This window comes from Chaetura pelagica, unplaced genomic scaffold, assembly GCF_000747805.2.
Source record: "Chaetura pelagica isolate M959 unplaced genomic scaffold, ChaPel_1.0 scaffold10, whole genome shotgun sequence".
In the NCBI taxonomy this organism is placed as follows: domain Eukaryota; kingdom Metazoa; phylum Chordata; class Aves; order Apodiformes; family Apodidae; genus Chaetura; species Chaetura pelagica.
In genome coordinates this window covers 5156429-5180340 of record NW_009952263.1, presented here as the reverse complement: position 1 = coordinate 5180340, position 23912 = coordinate 5156429, and positions in this window count along the sequence as shown.

The following is a 23912-nucleotide window of genomic DNA, read 5'->3' as shown; positions in this document are numbered from 1 at the left end:
CAGCAGGAAAAATAAACTATGACAATGGATGCTGGAAAAGAGTGCAAAAATTGTATTTAGACAGGATATCTGTGAAGTGCAAAGGTGGAAAGACCATATTCATTCTCTACTGGCAATGAATGAAGAACACAGTAGAACAAATAATATGTTGATATAATAAATACCTTGATCACAGGCTCACATACACAGCAGAATTACCTGAATTATCCCACCTGGTTGAAATACTGTATCTCAGATGAGACATGGTTGCTGACTATCTGCATACTTCTCACTCATAGGTAACATGAAGTAAATTGGACTAACCTGTGCTAGAGAGTTTTGGTAGGCTAAAGAGATGCATATGGTCACACGCTCAGCAGTTCAAGTCATCATAACTCATTTGTTTTTCTAAGTCCTAAGATACAGAGGTATGTGCAACACCTAACTTTGCTATTTGCTGTCTTCAGAAGACTTTTTTTTTGCATTCACTGTTCTTCTGCCTAAATGCTTTAAAGAAACATTTTTGATGTATGGTTTATGAAAAAACAACATACTTCAGGCATCCTGAGACAAAGCTGTGGAGTGGAAACAAATGTAATGAGTACTAAACAGAACTCCCTGACGTGTTAGGCTTGTAACTGCCCTGAAGAGGCAAAATGCCTCAGAGCTTGTCTGCTCAGTTGCCTGTGATGGTTTCACACCATTCAACTAATCCGGGGAGGAGCAAGCCCCAACATTTTCATTGGCACTAGTATATTTCACATTCTTATTTACTCTAACTGTCATCAAACTAAAGATAAACCCAACATTAATATTACATTTTTGAAAGGCCTACCAAACAAGATAAATTAAATAGAAGTTGCAGCATTCTTTCTGGATTCACATAATGGGGGAATTTCAAAAACTGTAATGCTGCCTCTCTTAGCAAGGATTTGTAACCCATAATTACGCTGATACATGTGCCATGTCAGCAGCAGCAGTGAAATTCACAGTATTTTTTATGTGAAATGTTCTGTTTTATTGCATTAATTCACATTTAATGTGTACACAGTAATAACCATAAAGTATGATAACCAAAGTTATATATTTTCTTCAGAACCTTCATTTAGAGAGCTTTCAAAAGAGTCCAAGGAAATTAAAATATCAGACAGTTTACCTGCAGGATATAGAGACGAAAGACTATGCACTATAATTTCTTTTATAAGCAGCCCTTTCCTCACATAATGTCCTACCTCTGATAAAATACAATAGTCATAATACTTGTACATCTTGTTAAAACTGCTGTTCACAAACCCAAGATTTTGGAACTAAAGAAGAATACATCACTAGAGAGAAACTATGTTACTCATGGAGGGCTGAGGAAAGGAGGGCTGTAATGAAGCTATGAAATAGTCATTTCTTCTCCATAGAACACAGAGATGACTGTGCACTAAAGCAGGAATCTCGGACTCAGTTAGGAAACATAGGTCTTCATGATAAGGAGAATAAACAAATGAACAAGCACTAAATGGAGCTGAACTCCTGAAGTCCCTTCTCTTGAAAAGAGTAGCAGCAGTTAATAGGCTGTATGGAAGATTAAAAAGAAGCAATATGGTATTTTCATTTTTCTTTTGTCTAATCCTGCTAGCTGCCAAGACTACATTACACTAGCACTGACCTAAATGAATGTGAAATCCTTCTTCATTATAAAAAGGAGGGGAGAAAAAAAAAAAGAGAGAGAGAGAAGGGAATACAATGCAGTCTAAGAAATGTATCCTCATTAAACAAAGAAGCAGAAACAGTTAAAGCTTGTCCTGACACTGGACAAAGCTTTTGGTAGAGATAACACAGTAATTAACCCTTACAGACATAAAAATGAAATTTCAGGAACATGGAATCATAGAATGGTGAAAGTTAAAGATCATCAGGTTCCAACCTCCTTGCTATGAGCAGGGACACCTCCCACTCGACCAGGCTGCACAAAGCCTCATCCAACCTGGCCTTAAGCACTTCCAGGGAAGGGACTTCCACAACCTCCCTGAGCAACCTATTCCAGCACCTTACTACCCTCATGGTGAAGAATTTCTTCCTGATGTCCAACCTAAATCTCTCCTCTTTCAGTTTTAAACCATTACCCCTTGTCCTATCACTACCCGCTCTGATGAAAAGCCCCTCCCCAGCTTTCTTGTAGGCCCCCTTCAGGTACTGAAAATCTGCTATAAGGTCTCCCTGGGGCCTTCTCTTCTCCAGGCTGAATAGCCCCAACAACATGTGTAAAAAACAAGTGAGCAGTTGAATAGTTAAGTATTAACAGCATATAAGATTTATACTAGGAGTAAGAGCAGAAAGCAAAGGTACAGAGTAGATACCACTGGAATCTGAAAGATAAAAGCAACCTGTGATAGATTATGATTCATAATACAACTCTTGATGTCAAGAAACAGGAATAATCATAGCAGGCTTTTATCAGCTTTGGTTTATCAGAGTTTTATGTGAGCAGCTGTCACAGATCAGAAATAAGAGTTTAGATTTCTTTCTACTACACCAAAATATTCTGTAGTAAGAGCACTTTCTCACCTTCCAACTCCTGAACATTTAAGACTTTCATAAAGAGACATGCTGAATTTCAACAGAAACGTAAGATTTGCCCCCATGACTCTGAACAAGACCAATTCTGGTGCAAGAAGGTTTCACAGTAATCTCCTTTTAGATTTTTAGGTATAAGCTAACTAAATATACTTAGCTTTATAAGAAAATCACTTTAACATTACACAAGTCACCAAATTACAGAAACTGTACTGGAATTAAATATACATTTAATTTGAAGAAAAGTTCCATGATCCATGTCTGCCATTTTCACACTACATATTTTCTTTTATTACTAGAATCAGTCCTTGAAACTTCTCTAATTTGAAATTTCTCTGATAATTCTACAAGGTTCAAAACTTATTCTGTTCAGAAATTGACAGTACTATGATGCCAGGGATGACTGAATGGAATTCAGATGGAGATTCATGTCTATGGGTGCAAATAATCAGAATAAAGCACTTTGTACAAGATTGCGGGGAAATAACACAGATAAACTCCTGAGTAAAACACTGGGATCTCTTCTGCTTCCAGAGAAGATTCTTGATTCTCCCTAGAGTTTGTTACCCTAATGTTCAGCTGGTTAAATTTGTTTGTAGATGTCCCAAAGATTATATTGACAGCTCTTCCTGCTTACATCTTGAGTGGCAAGAAGCTGAAGAGTATGAATTGACATGATATGACAAATGGAAAAATTTAAGGCACTGATGTGCAGCACTTACACTCATCTCCTCCTGCTCACCCCTTGGCATTTTGACTGTGTTGACACCGGAAGTCAAATCAATGGATGACATTTGGTTTTGCCAAGATAGCTGTGTTATTGGTGATTTATAGCTAAATTCCTTCATAAGCACAGAAATTAGCAGGGAAGGCAAGAGCCAGCTAGCCAGAAGATTTATAGAGTTCTTGATTCTCAGTGGTTATATGATTGAAAAATAAATCATGTAAGCTATAAATTTAAAACAAGTATGAATAAGGAAAGCAGGTGGAACAAAAGGCTGTTTGAAAATGACCACCCAGTGCCTATGTCTGCAACTACAACAAAAGATAGTATCTCTTTTAGGAATATCTGCAGATTTAGGACATGATTCTGATCTTCTACTTTAGTATAAATCAGAAAAGCAAATCCATTGAATTTACCAAAGTTACATTGGATTAAGAAAAAAATAAAATTTCCAGAGTAAAATCAAGTTTAGAATTTGAATGTTGATACTACATAGTAGGTCATAGAATCATTTAGGTTGGAAAAGACCTTTGAGATCATTGAATCCATCTGTAAACCTAACAGTGCCAAGTTTACCACTAAACCATGGCACTAAGTACCACATATGGACATCTTTTAAATATCTCCAGCGATGGTGGCTCAACCACTTCCCTGGGCAGGCACTTCCAGTGCCTCACAATCCTTTCAATAAAGATTTTTTCCCTAATATCCAATCTAAACCTTCCCCTGGCACAACATGAGGTCATTTGCTCTTGTTCTCTTGTTATCTGGGAGAAGAGAACAACCTCCCCTTCACTACAACCTCCTTTCAGGTAGTTGCAGAGAGTGATAAGGTCAGCCTCATTTTCTCCAGGCTAAACAAACCCAATTCCCTCAGCCATTCCTTGTAAGACTTGTGCTCTAGACCCTTCACCTGTTTTGTTGCCCTTCGTTGGACATGCTCCAGCACCTCAATGTCCTTCGTGTAGTGAGGGGCCCAAAACTGAACACAACGTTCAGGGTAGTGCAGTCAACATCATATACATTTTTTGTAACTTTAGGCAGAAAGGGTCAAAATTGAGGTAGCTTCTTTTTTATTTTACTAATGTTTTTTCTATTGTGAATTAAATCAAATAGACTTTTTGAAAATACATTAGTTTACCTTAAAATGATCCTTCTAGGCACATTCTTTTTTGTGACAACCTTTTTAGGTATCAGAAATTACTGCTTTGTCAAGCAACTACCCAGGAAGCAAATCTATACCCATACAGAGTACTATAATAGTGACTGCATTTATTGTCCTTATAGGAAGGGAAAAGCCCCCATATTTGCCACAAATCTTAAAAATCTTTAAAAATAAAAACAACATAAAATAATGAGCTACTGAAACAAAAATTAAGAGGAGGAATCAGTGGAGTAAAATACTTGCAGGGAGACCATTTAGAGAGTTTCCATATTAGAGTTACAGAGAAAACAGATGATATTGTTACAAATATAAATTGGGGGGAAAAAAGCACCTGATCTATGTTGAATAGTAGGCCAGAGAATGCTATCAGAAGTGAAGATTGGGAGATACATCCAAACAAACAAACAGAATAGAAAGGAGTATAAATGGTAGCAAGCTAAACATAGAGACACCATATGACAGCCCAGAAGGGATTTGAAGAAGTAACATTAAGGACAGGTAACCTATTAATAAAACTTTTTTCAAATATACCCAAAAGCCTGACAGAGAGTCAGATGGGACCAATAGGCAATCAAGGTATGAAAAGAGCATTCAAGGAAGATGAGGCTATTGCAGGAAAGCTAAATTAATTTATTGCATCAGTGTTCATTACAGAATAAAATGAGGTCCTGATATCAGCCATTCCTTATGGGAGATAAAGCTGAGGAGTTGGCTCAAATTCAAGTGTCAATAGAAAAGGCTTTAGAGCAAATTGACACAATGAACAGTAAGAAATCTCCAGGAACAGATGGTGTTCACTGAAGATTTATAACAGAACCCAAATATAAAATTGCTAAACTGCTAACAGTGGTGTCTGACCTATTGCCAGAGGAACAGAAGGTGGGAAATGTGACACCAATCTTCATGAAGGACTCCAGAGAGATCTTGGGTCTATAGACTGCAAGTCTGATTTCTGTACAGGCAAAAAGGTAAAACCATAATAAAGGATGAGATTAATAGACACGTGGACAAACACAATATAATGCATAATATACAGTTTCTACTGAAGAATATGTTCCTTGCAGATGAATTTGAGTTTTTAAGAACTGACAACAAGCATGCAGATTACAGTAATCCTAATGTTTAAAATACTTGGATTTTTAAAAGGCTTTTGACACATTCCCTCATTAAAGGCTTCTACAAAATAAATTATCATGGGATTAATGGGAAGCTTTTGCCATGGATTAGTAATGAGTTAAAGGCAGATGACAAAGGATAGCTGTAAGTGATCAAATTTCTCAACCAACAGGTCCCCTAAATACCAGGAGTTAGATCTGTACTGTTTATCATTCTTCTGTGACCCGTGGCAGAGAGTCTTCCTGGGATGTAAGACAGCAGGGACTTCCAGAGCTCACTGGAAAGGACAGTGGAATAAAATGACAAATTAAGTTCAGTATCATTAAGTGCAGGGCAATACATTTGGAGTAAATCAGACCTGATTGTAACAAGAATGGACTCTGAATGAACGGTTATCTCCCTGGACAGAGATTTGAGGGTTCCTGGGCTCATTCTACAAGAGCATCCACCAGATGATGCCACCACTAATGGCAACTAGAGTGTTAGAACTTCTAAGGAAAGGGACTGAGAACAAAACAGAAAACATCTTAATAAAACTCAGATGTGTAATAGGTTTAATGCTGTATGCAGCTCTGATGACTCTGTTTCAGAAACCTTTCAGATAACTACACAGAGGCAAAGACAGCAATAATCTCAGAAAAAAAAAAAAAGCTACAGACCAGGTTAGGTTTAAAGCATGACGGAGATTATAAAACAAAAAATTATGTCAAGGGTGTAGGTAGTGAATTGTTATTCACAGTTTTTCACAATATTAAGAACTAAAAAACATACAGACAGTAGCAGTTTTAAAACAAGCAAAAGAAAGTACTTTTATACACCATGTAATTGTGGAACTCGTTGCCGCAAGGTGGAGGCCAAATTTTAAATGAATCAAGAAAAGGATTAGATGAGTCCCTGGAGGAGAGGTTCATTAATGAATTTTAAACACAATTCCACAGATGCTGCCTCTGTTTCAGGAAATCTAAACAACTGTCAAAAGCTGGAATAGCATAGAAGTGAAAAAGATACTTCTACATGCTTTGTTCCTTAAATATCTGTCACTGCCTTCTGCTGGAAACCTTCACATCACCTAGAAGGTCTTGCATAGTTAAGAACTAATTGGCAGTAATATACACAATATACACTTTTTTGTTCTATGTTGTTCGCAGGTTGACATTAATCATGAAATGAGATATATCTTTCAGCCATGAATACTTACCTTTTTCTTTACTGCTATCAACATATACATCTAGTATGTTCCTAATTGAAGAAACATTTTAACTTTGTGTTTTCACTTTTACTACTTTTTTCATATCAACATAAGAACTCTTCTGCTCTTCAATTTGATTTAGCAGATCCTGTCATTATTTCCACTGGTCACAGAAATGTTTAAAATAAGAGAAACTGTTGAAGAGCACATCAGATAGGTTTAAAAAAGCCTAAAACTGGTTACAGGGGTAAATATATGACAGGAGATGTATCTGTTCACAAACGTGGACAAAACGCACAGATGAAACCAGAGATGCCAATACAATGTACAGGGTGCCAATGACTTTCTTGAAATTCCTCAAGTCTGAAAAAATGGGCTAAGAAAGCTTATCTTCTGCACTGCCTAATAAAACATTGTAATAAGCAAGAAACAAAGTTATCAAATTTGTTTTCTTATGCGAGTCACATTTCCAAATTCAGATTTGACAAATGAGAGAAACTGCTTAATTTTCCACTCTTTGTACCTCTGAGGTACAGTTTTCCCCTCAGCCCAAAGTTACTCTCTTAATTTGGCTGCCAGGAGGCTTTCTCTGCAGCATCTCTTTGAGAGCTCCTTTAGTTCTGCCTCTGTAAGAGAATAAAATATATGTTCCAGCTTTTCCTCCACCCAGGGTGGAGATAAGAGAATATAAAGAGAATCCTTTAACTTCTGTCAAAAACCTGAGATGTTTTGGAATAGCACAGACACAAATGCAGAACTGCAGAGACAACAAATTCCTCTGAGCGCATATTGTGCACGCAAATGAGTAGGAAGTCTATTCAAGCAGCATCTTCCTCAAACAGCTCCAGATCTTGCAGTGTTATCTTGAACCAAAAGTTTCTTACCACTTCATGTAAGTAATGTGAAAACTATTTACAAACTCAAGGGTTAATTTCATAATTTTAGGTGGACACAACAGACTGGGTAAAGTTGGGTGCTTCCCTGATCTACATCTGATTTGCACAGTTGCTCTGTAATTAAGGGCAGCTGTGGCAGGGGGCTGGTACTGCACAAAGACTAAAAGGGGCACGGCTGGCTGTAGTTATCTCACTGCACACTACCCTATAAAAAGTGAGCTTCTACTCAAAGGAACCATTGTAGGCTGCCTCTAGAGTCTACAGGGATGGACAGAACCCTCCACAGGGAGATTCATCCACTTTTCTTGGGTACTTTTTAGGATGGGATTCATTTGACTCTTAATTGGTCAGTTTATCTCATTTGGGTATTAGAGGGAGCCCAGCTGAGGTGCTTATGTTTGGTGTATTTTACGTGATGAGGTGAGGGGAATCTTATCCACAATTTAAAAAAATCCCACATAATCTGTGTCATGAAAATTGCTGTGTAAGTGGAGTAGTTATAGGTTATACCTCAGAGTTTGGCTTTCTAAGAATATACTAAATAAAGGATAAACAGTGATGCTTCTTGAACAATACTTATAACTGTGTAGTGTTAAATATAAACTGCTCAGTCTCAATAAAATAGACGTGAGGCTGCTGTAACAAGCAATTCAATCCAACCAAGAGCTCAAAGATAGCAATCACAGTGCACTTCAACTCTTTAGTCCAATAGCTCTAGAACAGTACAGTACTGGGTTGCCATTAGCATGTGAATAGTGCCCTTTTCCCCAAAAAAAACTTGCTGTGTCATAGAAACTATGATATCTGGCTCTGCAGAAGTTGTAGAGAAGCAACTGAGAGAATAGCTGAACCCTTTTATTCTACATTCTGCCTCAGAAGGACTTTTCTGAAAGTTGAATTGTGTATAACAGATAGAAAATAAACCATGACATAATCTAGGGAATTAGTAGTAGAACTCTAACAGCTGAGAGAAATACAGAATTGCAGCTTGTTTCTGCTTATGGGAGAGCAAACCCAATACCTAACATCACATCTTCATTATGCTCTAGTTTTCAGTGCCAATAAACTGTGAAAATTAGTGTAATGAAGTCCAATTTGAAAACAAATAGTATGCGAATATGTATAGTGGTGTCCCATAAATAGAGCATCTACCATGAGATTTACACTTTGAAACCGTGCAGTTGACAAACGTTTTTCATTCTTGCTTGCAATTGATACCCAAGTATGTTTTCTGAATGTATTTTGGTCTCACAGAAGCAAAGTGCCATATCCTATTATGTTCCATATGCAAGCAGCTAGAGGATTATATGCCAGCCACCAGCATTGTACAAGTCAAAAGTGATTTACCATGGATACATGTGTCTCTTGATGAATATTTCTAAGATTATACAGCTGTTGTTTATCAAGTATCATTTATAAAGCATTACATGACAGTAAGCTATAAAGAATGCATGTGCAAGCTTGTAAAATGAAACATAATGCTTGGTAATTTAAAAAATATATTCATTGTAGATTTAATTGTTGAATAGTTATGTTGATTTATACCACACAAATGGGGACTTTATGATTCACAATGACTTAGCAGACAGTGAACTTCACTGCATCTCTAAAATTGGTTTATGGGACTGAGTTGCAAAAAATGTTAAGTGTGTTCATAGGGATCAGTCCTGTGTTCTCTGCACTGTTGAAACTTTGGACTACTCTTGACTCCGCATGTTCAAACAGGAACATCACTGGATTCAATCCCACAAGTGTAAAAGTTTATGAGATGAGGAGTTACAGGCTTGTGATAAAACAGTAACACTGGTCCTGCTTCTCATAGGCTGGTAATGAGACTTTTTCAGAAAATTATTTTGTTGTTAGAAGTAAAATAGATTGGTAACCAAACTTTCTTCAGAAACTTGCACTTTTAATTAAAAAAAACCTCCAACATAATTTATAAGCAAAAAGTTCAATTGTTGGAAAAGGATTTATGAAATAAAAAATTAAAGGGTAACTTAACAACTGTGATACATTTTTGCCCTGCCTGTATTTCCCACTGTGACCTGAACTCCCCAGAGAGACTGTAAGTCCCTTAACTCCCATGCTGTGTCAAAGCAAGACACTGCTAATATCAAACTTGTGCATCAAGAGAGTAGTTCAGTGAGCTGACAGATCAGACTTACTCAAGCTTAATATTCACAAAGCCTTCGAGACAGTATGGCAGTATTTCCCATCTTTTTCTTTTTTTTTCAGATGGCATATTTAAAAACTTTAATTCTTTTCAATAAGCTGCCTAAATTTCTGAAGGCATTCTGGTGAAATTGCACTCGCTGACCATCTCTGACACTTCTGTGGGCGGTTCTAGCTGAGAAGCCTATGGTTGCATATGGGAATGGAGAATGCCTTTCCTACCTATTATGTGAAAAAACTTAAGTCAGTAGCTTGCCTATTTCAATGCACAGAGAATTTCAATATCAAGTCTGTATTCTTCATAAATGCTAAACTCAGTAAATTAAAAACAAACGTTTCCTTAAAAATATAAAGATTGGGTTGGACAAGTCTAGTGAGCCAAGAATAAACCAGTAATGTCAAATCCCGGGTGAATGTATAATTGGATGCAGTTCATCTCGGTGCCAGGCTACTTTTTTTCCTCATAAGGAAGCAGTTAAGAACTGCTTAGGAACCTGATAGTTCTCTGAATGAGTGAGCAGTAGCCTTGTAATATCATAGAACCATAAAATCATTAAGGTTGGAAGGGTCCATAAAGATCACCAAGTTCCAACCCCCCTGCCATGAGCAGGGAACCCTACCACTAGATCAGGTTGCACAAAACTTTGTCCAACCTGGCCTTAAAAACCTCCAGGGATGGGGCATCAACAACCCCCTTGGGCAATCCATTCCAGTTCCTCACCAACCTTATAGTAAAGAATTTCTTCCTAATATCTCACCTAAATCTTCCCTTTTTCAGTTTAAAACCATTCCCCCCTGTCCTATCACTGTCTTCTCTGATGAAAAGTCCCTCTCCAACTTTTGTAGCCCCTTTCAAGTACTGGAAGGTGCTATAAGGTCTCCCCAGAGCCTTCTCTTCTCCAGGCTGAACAGCCCCAACTCTCTCAGCCCGTCTTCATAGCAGAGAGGCTCCAGGCCTTTGATCATCTTCGTGGCCCTTCTCTGGACCCTCTCCAACAGGTCTAAATATTTCCTGTGCTGAAGACTCCAGAGCTGTATACAGTGTCCCAGAGGGGGTCTCACTAGAGCAGAGTAGAGGGGCAGAATCACTTCCCTGGCCCTGCTGGCCACACTTCTTTTGATGCAGCCCAGGATGCAGCTGCTCTCTGGGCTCCAGCACACATGGCGGCTCATGTCGAGCTTCTCATCAACTACCACCCCCAAGTCCTTCTCCTCAGGGCTGCTCTCCAGCCATTCTTCCCCCAGCCTGTATTTGTGCCTGGGGTTGTGCTGACCCAGGTGCAGGACCTTGCACTTGGCTTTGTTGAACTTCATGAGGTTGGCACTGGCCCACCTCTCCTCCCTGTCACGGTCCCATATGTGTGTAACCACTTGCATATGCAGAAGAGTAAATATACACAGCATTCATGGATATTTGTTTGCACACCTGTGACTGTAGAAAGAAAATAAACCTGCATCATTCCAGGCTCAAAATTAATGCACAGTGTTTATCTACTGAATATGCATACTACAATCTGAATCTACAATACTACCACAAGAAGAGTGAAATTGTTGCAGAATGCATGAGTAAAGTTATCAGATCTTTCCTGCTTTTCCTGTCAGTTGGTAACCTATCTGCTTTTGACTGTTTCTTTACGTTTAGATGAATTCTCAGTATAGAATCTATGTATGTGTAACATGTTTTTTGCTTTCTTTTGCCTGTTTATTTTGGAAGACTGGATATCTACCTGTGATCAGATGTCTGAAAAATACTGATGCCCTGTATTAACCGACAAATCAAATACTGAATGCAACAGGAATTGCCTATAAATGTGCTAGATGATGAATATTTGGCTCTGATCTCACAGGAACACTTTGAATAGAAAAATCAGAAGTACTGGAATTTGATTATTATGATAGTTCAATTAACCTCTATTGAACAGATGTAGAAATTATACCTAATTACACACGTAGCTGACTTCAGACATGGACCTTTGCCCACAGAGGACTAATCTAAGATCACCAAATTCACTTCACTTCAGACCTTTGCTCTCAGAAATGAGTACTACAGTAAGTGATTTCACCATTAAATATCCCTCTAGCACCATAATCTTTCTAAAAGTCTGTTCAGTGCTCAATTTTATACCAAGAAACTTAATGTGATATCCCCAAGTGTCATCACAGAAATTCTAAAGGAAAGGTCACTGATGAAAAAAGGTTTTTAATGTGAGCTGTGCTGAATGTTGCTGTAACCCTACCTTGGTTTGGCTCCACAGATGTACACCAAAATGCATTAATTTGTACCTCTGATTTTAATACATCCTTATCATGGTGACTATGCTTTAAATATTTTCCTTTGCACAAGGCCCAGTGCAAGGCTGTATTCTGAGAATCAAAGTGGTATAATATAGTAAGAGATGTCCCTCTACAAGATGGTATTTTCTGTCTAACCATAAAGCATATTTATGATCCAGCAAGTTCCCTAATTTACAAGAGCCTTTTCTTAACACAGAGAAAACAAAGCTTTATAACCAGTTATGCAGCTATAGACACAACTTCTACACTAATGTATTCTAGGAAAACCCTACCTGCCTTGTCTGTGCAATGTCATTTTTATTGCTGTCATATTAATAACACAGAGGAAAAAATAAGCACTGGGCTTAAAGGCAGTGGTTTGATTTTACCTCTGTCCTACATACATTATTTGTTCACTTTTCTCATGCTAGCACCATGGCTCAGGAAGGAAAAGAGTCTTTTCCATTCTTCCATGACATTTATTTCTGTTTCTATCTGTTGCTGAGATTGACTGCCTTGATCTTCCTGCTCTCTCCTTAGCTATTTTTATGAATACCCTCATTTTCTTACAGCAGCTGGTTTCCAGAGGGAGTCTTTGGGCTGGCATCCAGGGAGAATATCCCTAAATATTCACCACTGCCTTCTGAGTGAGGAAGAGATTAACTGCTTTGTTGTAACTTCTTGGATCCCCGTTGATAGGGAAAAATTTCTGTCCTAAATTCCTTGTCAGATACTCACTCATCTAATGTTTTTCCCCTAACATTCTGGTGAATCACCAGCATAGGCTGGAGCACATTCCCACAGAAATTACACTGGAGATGGAAATTCTCCATTTTATACTGGACCTGTGCATCTTGATTTCCAGTTGTTGGAACATTTAGCTGCTGTGGACTGTGCTTTCCTGCCATTAAAGGTACTTTCTTCTTTTGGATACCTTTAACAAATACGATGTGAGTTAGATAAGCAAACCAACAAGCAAGATAGGGTGGAGGGAATGGAGAGTTAGACATTAAAGGGTAGCTACCAAGAAGATGGAGACTCCCTATTTACAAGGAGTCACTTGCAAAAGACAAGGGTTAATGGGCACAAGTTGATCCTGGGGAGACTCTGATTGGACACAATAGGTAAATTTTTCACCATGAGGACAGTCAAACATTGGAATAGTCTCCCAGGGAAGCAGTAGCTTCCCACACAATGGACGGTTTTAAGTCTCAGCTTGACACGGTTCTGAGCCATCTCATGTAAACCATAGTATTAGCTAAACAGGTTGGACCAGATGATCCTTGAGGCTCTTCCAACCTGGCATTCTATGATTCTATGATTCTTCTGTGACAATACGGCATCTATACAGCATCTCACAGGTCTGAATATAGTGTCTTCCTTCTTAGAGCTGCCAGTATTTTTACTGGTGAAGGGAACTAGTCCCATTCGTAAATTCAGGTACTTTTTTTTGTGAGACAGTGTTCCTCTTGAGCTACAGAAAGGAAAATCTAGGTGCACTGCCTTATTTTATACCATCAATTTAGAATTATGGATAAAATGATATCTTTCAAATGTTAATATAAAAGTGAAATATTTTCCAGTGTTTTCTGTTCTGTGGTCTTCATTCTAATGTGATAGTGCTGACTATTCATTTTCTTTTTTATTTGTGATTACACTGAACACCTCACCCGTGTTTGCTGCAGGATAATAACCCAGTGGAAAGCCAAGCAATTCCTGTTCTTGAACACTGGAAAGTATTTAATGTAATTATGGTTTATTTTAAAACAACTAACAGCTTGGAAATATGTGAAAATTGCAAAGTGGATGACTACTTGAATACTGCTGCTATGATTGTTTTTCCCATAATGTATCTCTTTTAAATAACGGAACTTCGTTATTGGCATAATAATCTAGTAAGACATTAAACTTCAAGCCTGTTAGCAGGGAGGGTATTGTCTCATATTATATATAAACTACACATATATAAACAGTTTATGCATTACATTTCGTAATTTACAATGATTGTATTCCATTGTCTACAAGCAATTACATTACAGTAAGCAGGTTGTGACAACAGTGCTAAGGTTCCCTCTTACACAAACCTCCCTGCTGCTGTACCTGTGGTTAGTTGACTCTCCCTGATTTTACTGCCTTCCCCCACCACATCCTCCTATTCTTTTCAGCTCACCTGCTCCAAAACCTCCCCAATGTATCCACTAGACCATCAGCTCCCTCCTGTGCCCACCATATATACTTTATTTATGCTGCCAGGTGAAGAAAAGTCTGCAAGGACAATTCTGTGATTCTGTGACCGACTGGCATTTGCTGGTCGGTTGGCCGGAGAGTGGGCACGACTACTGTCAAACACCAGATCCCATATGAGCTGACTTCCCTTGGTGGCAGCACCAGCAAGGTCTCTGTCCTCCCATCTTCCACCTAGGTATGAAGTTCAGAAAACTTTTAACAACTTCTATCTTTGAGAATTCTGCCAAATGTAATTGAAGATGGCTGATAGATTAAAAAAACTAATGTGGAAGGTGGACTGGCAAAAAGATAGTGCAGCAATGTCAGCTTTATATGTGGAGAAAACAGAGCTATTTTTAGTTAGTTTTATGTGATTGTTTGCTTTTTTATTATTTTATTTTTTTAAAGATTCAATTAAACCTCACATATCCAGTGTGGTCAAGATCTGTTCCCCAAAAGACTCCTTACTGTTATATTGCCTGCCTTCCTGCCTAGAAATTCAGAATACGAACATATGAAATGTTACCCTTTTTTTTCTCAGTACATTCCTGATAAGAAATTCCAAAGAAATTTTCTCTGATGTAGAATATATACAAGTAGAGAAGATACTACTACTAAATCAAAAGGATAACATATCCTGTTAATTTGTGGATGTGAAAATACAAGACAGTGGAGCTGCCTTGAGCTCTTACAGTGCTGAAGTGATTTGGTTGGCTGAGTGTTGAGAATATTTTGTTGCTGCTTAAACTAAAACTTACTGTGGGAAGGCAGATTAAATTGCTGGTTGCACAATCCAGAATTTTCAAATGCAGAGGGACAAAATTCAAATAACTTGCCTCTACACATTATTTTGTTTGAATCTCCCTGAGAATACATACACACTCTCTCTCACACACACACAAATATGCTTTATGCAGACACATCAGTTCCTGTTGCAGCTGAACTTTTTGAGGACAAATGTGTATCATAAAGCCATTTTTATATGTGGCACTTTTACTAGCATAGTCTCAGCAAAAGCCCAGGATTGAGTAAGGATTGAATAAGCGTGAAAATTGAACTGCCTTCATATTCAAAATGGTGCTCACTCATCCTTGGTCAGAGTTGAATGAAGGCAAACTCAGAGGAGCATGCACTGCTGGTAGTACTGTAATTGCCTATAAACAAATACAGAATTTTTGTTTTGGATGTTTGCAAACCAGCAGTGTCCAAACAAAAGGAAAATGCCTTCATGGGGTGTCATTTGTGCTGCTACTGCAAGACTTCAAAATGTTACACTGATTTCTCGTGTCTTAGTGCAACACAAGCATTAGTCTATATCATCTCTATCATGATTGTATTGCAGAAGCTGCCAGACTGTAAACCTGACACTCTGAGGACAACTGAGACATATTTAAGTGGGATAAAAAATAACCTTCAATAAAACATGAGAGCAATGGAAAATTTCCATGATATATCACACACAAAAATAATAAATAACAAATTCTTTTAAAATAGTCTAAGGCCAAAGATCAGTCAGGTCAGGACCCTCCTGTGCTATGGGCTGTAACAGAATTTAGCAAATGACTGTTCTTTCCACAAATACCTAAGTAGGTGAACCAATCAGCTGGGGGAAAAGGAGCCACAGAACGAGGCAGATTAATGGGAGATACTAACACAACTTCCAACATAAATAGTTCCTATCAAAGTTATTCTCTATTGTATTTGAAAGCCAAGTGTTGTTACAGGTTCATACTTGTTCTTGGACTTTGCCAGTTAACCAAGTTTCAGACTCACCTTGTGAGCAAGCATATTGAACTGAAAGAAGTAAATACATTTTTTAACCAAAAAAACAGTCTGATGTGTATTAGTTATTCCAAGAAGTATTTTCCAGGTTTACAAAACTTGATGACATTTTAAACAAAACTTCACTCAGATTATAAATGCCAATGATACTGCCTTACAACTAGTTGTACAGAGAGAAGGCTGGTCTTAGTATGTTGTGCCTTCCTGGATGTTTTTCAGTTTAATTTAAATGGTGCCTTGATGACTGTATAATTTGCATTCAGCTTATTCAGATTTTTTTCTGGAAAAGAGGTATCGATTTTTGTGTTAAGTCAATAGAAAGCCCAAGGGACGCCACAGTACAGAACACCAAAAAGCTGTAAAAGAACGCAACAGAACAATGTTCATTTAAAATGGAAATGTGCATTAAGTAGGGCGATGACAAAATGTAGCAGGGAACCAGATGTTTGGGTTAAAAAAAGGATGTGCAGGTGATGAAAGCTATCTCCAACGGAAGAGGGAGCTCTCACTGCACCGGCCCCACCAGCTGGGAGAGGTGGGATACCTCTCGTCTAGCTAAGGCTGGGATGGCGGTCATCCCCTTTCCTTCCCCCTTTATTTTCACTCCTGAATATGATTCAATGCAATTTTCATGCTGCTCCTTACAGAAAGCTATCGTAGAATGCTCCACAGCAAATTACAGTTGGATACGAGCAATGGGTGAAACTCAGTAAGGCTTACCCAGTTGGAGGGATATGTTCCTGTGTTAGAAAAGCACATTTTATCCCCATAGCAATAAGTCTGTTTCTTCCTGTATTTGCACAAAACCCAAACACACATGGAAAAGTACTACAGCATAAATAATAACAAATATCAACTGTGTTTATGACAACCAAGAATGCAGACTGAAGGCTTGATGTAAAACTCACTGAATTTAATTATAAGACTCTGACCTAATTGGGTTGAATGAAATAGTGACAGTGTGATTTTGCAAACCTCCTTGGAGTAGGTGTTAGCCCTATACATCACCCTTTCTTTTTTTAATAAGCTGTTCCATGTGACTAAGAAAGTAGTCAAAGGTTAACACAGATAAATAGCTGTGTTTTATTCTCCATAGATAAACCATTGTGTCTGAGGTCTCAATTTACAGACACCCTATTGTTATTTGTTGTTTGCTTGCTTTTTTGTATTTTTTTTGAGTTAATTATTTCCAAATAAGGATAAAATAATGAAATACTTAAGATTCAATGTGATACTCTGAAAAGATGGCCAGAAAGCATATAGATGCTAGGTGTGAAATGACTTGAAGTTAGGGACATTAAAGGCTTGTCTTGAGGTAGCTGTTAAGTGCCATTCTGAGATGTCCTAGGGTATCTTCCCTAATCAGCAGACACTTCTCCAAAAGGAGGCTAGAAACCTACATTTCAGCCTCATCAATCAGCAGCCTCTGTAGGACTGCTTACAAACCTGGAACAGATTATCTGATAAAACAATCACTTGCAGCAGCAATGGATCTATGGTATATTTACCAGTCAAATATCTGCCTCGTCTTTTCTTCAATCAATGCCATCCACTTATAGCATATCCAAGGATATATTGCAGAAGAAGAGAATATAGGTTCAATTACCACTCTTTATTTGCATATAGCAAATATATATTGCAATATATATTGCATTTCATCTTGCATGAAATATTTGTTGCTAACCCGTCAAGGTTCTGGGGAAGGTAGGTCCCCTATGTGCACCCATGCAGCAATCAACTTGTAAAAGACCGTAAAAAGTAACTGGTAAAATAAGTCACCTAAAAATATCCTTTCATACTGTACTCCACACTGGTTCACTTAAGGAGCTAGGTTATAGGAATGTCATTTCGAAAGTAATTGCAGGACATCTGCCCTAGAGGCTGAATTTAGGAAGTAAAGCCAGGGAGAAGTATGCTGAGACACTGCAAATAAGAACTTCTATATGTGCTGGTAGGACTTAACTTTTCATTGTATTTTAGATATATATCTTAAAAATGTATGTATATTTCAAAAATGACACGTTTATTAAGCCACATTTATAAAGACACATATCCCTGTGGCTGCTTGCACTGATTACGCCCTTATGACTTTTTCTCTGGTTAGTTTTTCCATAATTCTAACCAGTGACACAAGTTTCAGTATTGTAGAAACTCCTAGAAAACCTGGGAGTCCATCATCTACAAAGATTTTGAAAGCTGTAGTAATTCCTGGGGCTCTGCTTTTAGATGGACTAAAATGACAGAGGAATACAGAGTCCATAGCTCATGGGCCAGGCCCATTACTGGGGCATGTACTATTCTGAAAACTTCAGAATTTTTAAGTCTTCCACTAGATTCAGTCTTCCACTATTCAGCTGCATAGTTGCACCTTTCTGTGTTTTTTTTCTCAGATAGATTAGTGTCTTTATGTTGTTGATACCCTGTGTTTGGCATGCTCACACATGACTTGTATATTGGTTCATCTTTTGAAATATTGTCTCAGGTCACTGACATAAATGTCTTTCGCATCTGGCACCTGAGCACGTGCAAAGGTTCTTGCCAGTTTTTGATAAACATGGAAGTTTCTCAGGAAGCATGAATCCAAAAATAATTTAATCAGAACAGCATTGGATTGTTGAGGGCTGAGTGGTGTTACATAAAAAGATGACACACGGACCTTTGTAAGACTGATTTGTTGTTCTTCTCTGATAAGAACTCCAAGCGTGGATCACTGATGTGATTTACACAGTATATCCCTTCCGTTACATGCAGGACAGACACTAGTTCATAGTTGTCTGAAGATGTCTAAAGCTTTGGCTTAAACCAGCCATTTGGATTTGTCTGCCAGAACACAGAGCTTGCAGGGCCAAACTGCAACACTATGTTTCATCAGTGCATGTGCTAATGTCCCCAGTCTTTCATCCCTTAGTGGATGGGTTAACAAATCCTTTCAAGAAGCATACTTTGCTGTTGCATGCTATCAGCAAAACTTACTTCTACCACTTATTTCTGGCAGCATCTTTTTGGTGGTGCTTTGTAAAGTAGCAAGCAGTGTTATCCATGTATCCTGTGCATTCCATAGCTACTGTGATCAGCCCATAAGAATGAAATACTCTGATTTATACTCAGATACTTGGGTTCCCTGTTATTTAATTTGTGACCCCCAAATAACACTGACCTGTGCCAATCAGGTACAGTGGTTTCTTCAAGACAAGATCTAACAGAAATCTTGGAGGAATTACATGTTATCATAAGTGTATGGTACAAATCCAGTAATACTAACACAGCTTGATTTAGACATCTGTTTTTCCCTAATGCACATTTTTGTTCTTTCTACATCCAAATTGAGTTTTTCTTCATTAGCCAAGTCCACAGTACTTTAGCAGCCTCTCTTTGTTTATTTTTTTATCTCGGCAAGTTTAAAAATTTTCTGCCCTATACATTTTTTTCTGTAATTCAGGTTCCAGTTAATTGTCACTAATTGTATGCCCACGTGGCATGATTTCTCACAAATTTGCTGTGCTTTCTGCAATTTTACATCCTAACTCCTTAAGACCTTTACAACCTTTTCCACTCCCACCAAGCAGTCCTCTCATGTTCTTCATATTGTCTTTTCAGTACAGTTGCTACCTGATACTCCCTGCCAATCCATCCTGGGGACAACCTCAAGGAGCAGTTCTTCAAATCGGAATGCACCTAATTATCTCTCCCAATCTTCTAATTATCATTGAGGAAAACTCTCAGGTACAAATGAATTAGCTGTTCTACAGCCTTTCTTCTTTGTCTTTTATTCGTGCCCTTGTTGAGTCATTCCTGAGCTCAGTAGAGGAGGTTTTACAATATCAATTATACTGGTTGGATTTTCCATTTGCTTTATTTTTTACTTCCTTTATTCAGCATTCAGAAGTCACAGCACCCATGTGTTGCGTAGTTCAATTCCCAAGGAGATAATAGAAGCCCAGCTGATACACAGAAGCCTAAAGGAGTCCCAGCTGAATATTTGTAGCTGCAGATGCTCCTATAATCTCAGCTGCCACCATCAGTTAATATTGCATGATGGTCTGATTGCACCACAGCTTTATTTTTCATCCCTAAATGTAAAATATAATCTCTGTTACCTAGAAAGTGTGGCAGAGGCAAAATTCACGCTCTAAACTCTGTCCACAGACTCCACGCTCCTTCTTACTAGTGTCTTATAGAAAAAAAAAAAAAAAAAAGCTAGGAATTGAGTTGTTATTATTAATACTCTGGGATTTATATCATGTCCTTAGGTGAGTACTGGCTGTTGCATCAAATGTTCATTTAAGTGTGCAGAAATTCCCCCAAGCTCAGTGGGATTCTGGATTTCTCTTGTCTGCTGGCTGATGTTTCAAATTCTGAAGGAGGTTTTTTTCTTCCTTTCAGCACATGATGCTTTTCATTAAGGAAAACAATTTTAGATTCAGAGACTCAAGGCTTTTGCAGTTTTATAGGAGCTGATGTCTCCAGACCACACAATAACAGATACCTGGGAGGCTCTTTATGTCAGTCTGTTTTCATAGCTGCTGATGCTGGCCCTAGTGGATCAGCACAGCCTACTTTCACTGGTAAAACTTCCTCCTGCATATGCAATTCTTTTCCAGATAAACATCACTGCCTCCATACAGACCACAAATGCTTTACAGCTTGGGATCCATCTGGGAATCAAGAGTCTCTCACCTGAACCCTTAGGTCTATGGCAAGTAATTTGAAGCTGAAACTCCTCTAGTTCTTCATTCAATTAATTAGCAGTCCCTCCAAATGTGTGTCTGTATGTGAGTCTGGCAATTAACAGCTGCTACTTTTAGGAAGACCCTAATTTCTGCTTTCACATTTGTAAACATGTAAATACATCTGTTGTAGTCTTATTCATTATGTTATTGACCTTCACCATCAGATGGTGAAATTCTTTGTGTGAAATTGTTCTTCAACCTTCTTTTTGTAAAGAGTGTACTCTTTCTTTTTTTCTTTTTTTTTTCCCCATAATTTCCCCTTTACTGCTGATTTTGTACATGGTACAGAAGTTGTCAAGGGATCTCCTGAGCAAGAAGTAGGGAAATTCATTATAGGCTCCTTAATATACAAAAATACAAATTCTCCTTCCTATAGTACAAACTACTTCCTATTGCAAGATGCTACATAAAAGTTTTTAAAGATGTATCTGGTCACAAGACTTGGTGTAGCCTTTGCTACTGTCTCAGAAACATTGCTTTGGTCCAGAGCATTTTGAAATGTTTGGAGTTTTATAATTTTTATTTATTGATCTATTTATTTATTTAAATCCCAGGTGACTTTTCTAAAAAAAAAAATCATCAAACCACCTGATCTGTATGCCTGGAAATTGGCTAATGGTAGAAAAAATTACAAATAGAATTTAACCAGAAAATCCACTTTCAACTCTCTCCCCTCCCTCTATTTTCTTACTTCCTTACAGTCTACAGGAAGATTCTGACTGATCTTTCATGAGCTGTTGAAAAAACAGGAACATCTTGAATAGCATTTATATATTCATTCCCCTCCTATGAGTACTTAAGAGGTATAGTAATTTAATTTGAAGATGGGAGTCAAGTATGAAAGGATTATCCATAGTTCTTTCAATGATTTAAGAAAAGTCTACCCTACTTAACAGGATAGTTAGTCTTTCTGCTGCTTGAACTGGAGGATGTAAAAGAAAAAGTATGCTGTGGGCCTTACAAAGCCAGGAATTATGAGAAGTTCCAGTGGAGAGCAGCTAAGGAATCAATAAAATATTCCAGAAGTTCCTTCAAGCTACGAGAAGAAGGAAAATTTTGAGGGGCAGGGGGATGGAGGGGGTAGAGGGCAGGAAGTATGTAACGTTCAACCTCTGACAGGAGCCCAAAGGACAGCAACATTGACTTCAGACTCTTCTGATCTCTAAACCTAACTTCATAGTGGGAGAAAGAGTTAATGGAATGGGAAAACCAGAAAGAGTGCTTTGTCTAGGAGCACTAAGGGAAGGTACTGAATTCAACGCTGCTACCAAACATGCCCAACTCATACTTACCACCAGAGCTCCTTACACCTGACATTGGTCCATAGCACAGGAGAGACCAAAGTGCCATGCAGTGCAGAATGACATTCATGGGCGATGGTGGTCACCCCACAGCATCCCTTATACCATCTCATTGCAGCTTGGGCTTGCAGGAGCTCTGCCTCCAGATCTGTCTCCTTCCTTAGCTCCTTTCCACCAGAAAAGAAGGTTTTCTAGGACTCCCTAGGACTAAGGTGCAGAGTTAGTGCTGAAGTCCAAGCTGCTGTGTGATTAATGGAAGGGCTGACCTCCTGACCTGCAGAAAGGCATTTAGGAGAGTGTGACCCACTGAAGGCAGCATAGAAGGCCTAGCTTTGTCAAAGGCTCCGTCTGCATCCTGGCAAGTGAAATCAGCAGTGTGGGAAAGGCTGCTTTAGGCATTTTAAATATAAAAGTGCTGGAGCTTTGAAAACTGATTAAGCGAGTGAAACACAGAGCTGAGTCACTCTGTATTTGTCTCTCTATGTGCTGTATACATATATAGACACATATTTTTGTAAGCATGTATATGTATTTGAGAGAGAATATGAAAAAACAGGCAGTTCTAAAAGGCACTGCAATAACAAATTGTGAGCTGAAGCTGCCCTATCACATGAAACAGACCCAAAGAACACATGAAGACACAGTCTCAGATATTTTAAAACTTCTTTTCAGTGTTTCGCTCACATTTGGTAGCATTTAAATCTGATCTCCTTTACAACTTCTATTTTTTTTCCCCTGAAACCAACATTACCCTTTTGAAGCAATTTTTGATGAAAATGCAAAAATTCCTGGCTAGCACAAGTTCATACTTTTTCATCTCCCAAGGTCATATCATTCAGCTTCATGCAGTGAAAAAAAAAAAATGCTGATGTTCTTCTGAATAAAAGAAGGATTAGGAAGATTAAAATGCACACCATCACACTTGTTGAAAAAAGGCTCAAGTGTGATATAGCCTTCTGCACAGCTTTGCCACAGGGATCACAGCCAAAACTATTCTCATCTTTATTTTCGGGTAGTTCAGAGAGATGCTGAGTCCAGATCCCCCATATCAAGTATTTCATAAAAGCTGCAGTAAAAAGAACGTTGCAAATAGAAATGCTGCTGAGTGAATGATCAAATTTTATTTTATTTATTTATTTTTGTTATTACAGCCAGATGTTGCCTCAGGAAGTTGAAACAAGGAGTCAGGAACTGACAGCTTAATAATTAAATTGGGAAAGTTGGCAGGCCTCCTGCTACTTCCTCTGATACGTAGCATCCATGAGTGGAAGTGTGCAGCATCCCAGTGGCTCTCCTTCCGAACTGGCGCATCTATTACTGGGTAATGATTTTCCATCGAGGCATCAGCAAAGCGAAGGGCCTATTACACCGGCTACACAAAGTTAGAGAAGGCATTGCGAATAAAACATTCGCCGTGGCTTTTACCCACATTTCTCCACAAGGCTGCCTAATGCTGACATGTGTTTATTACACTTAATAATGTTTACATAATTCTTCCTTGAGCTCATTAGAGCTGTCAAAATTCCGAACAGTGTGTTTCTGCGCGCGTTTCTCCCTCTGACAGACTTCGCAGTCAACAAGCCGAGGGCAGAAACCCCGCAGCTCATCGCCCATCCCGGCCGGAGCACCTTTCCTCTCGCTTCCAGGCTGCCTTCCCCAGCGGGAAACCCAGCATTCCCGGAGCTGCCCGCTCCCGGAGCCGCCCGCCGGGCCCACATGCCAGCAGCAGGAGGCACGGGGAAGCCACTCCAGCCCTGGCACCGAGGCAGGAGCCCTCAGGTGCCCCGAGCGGG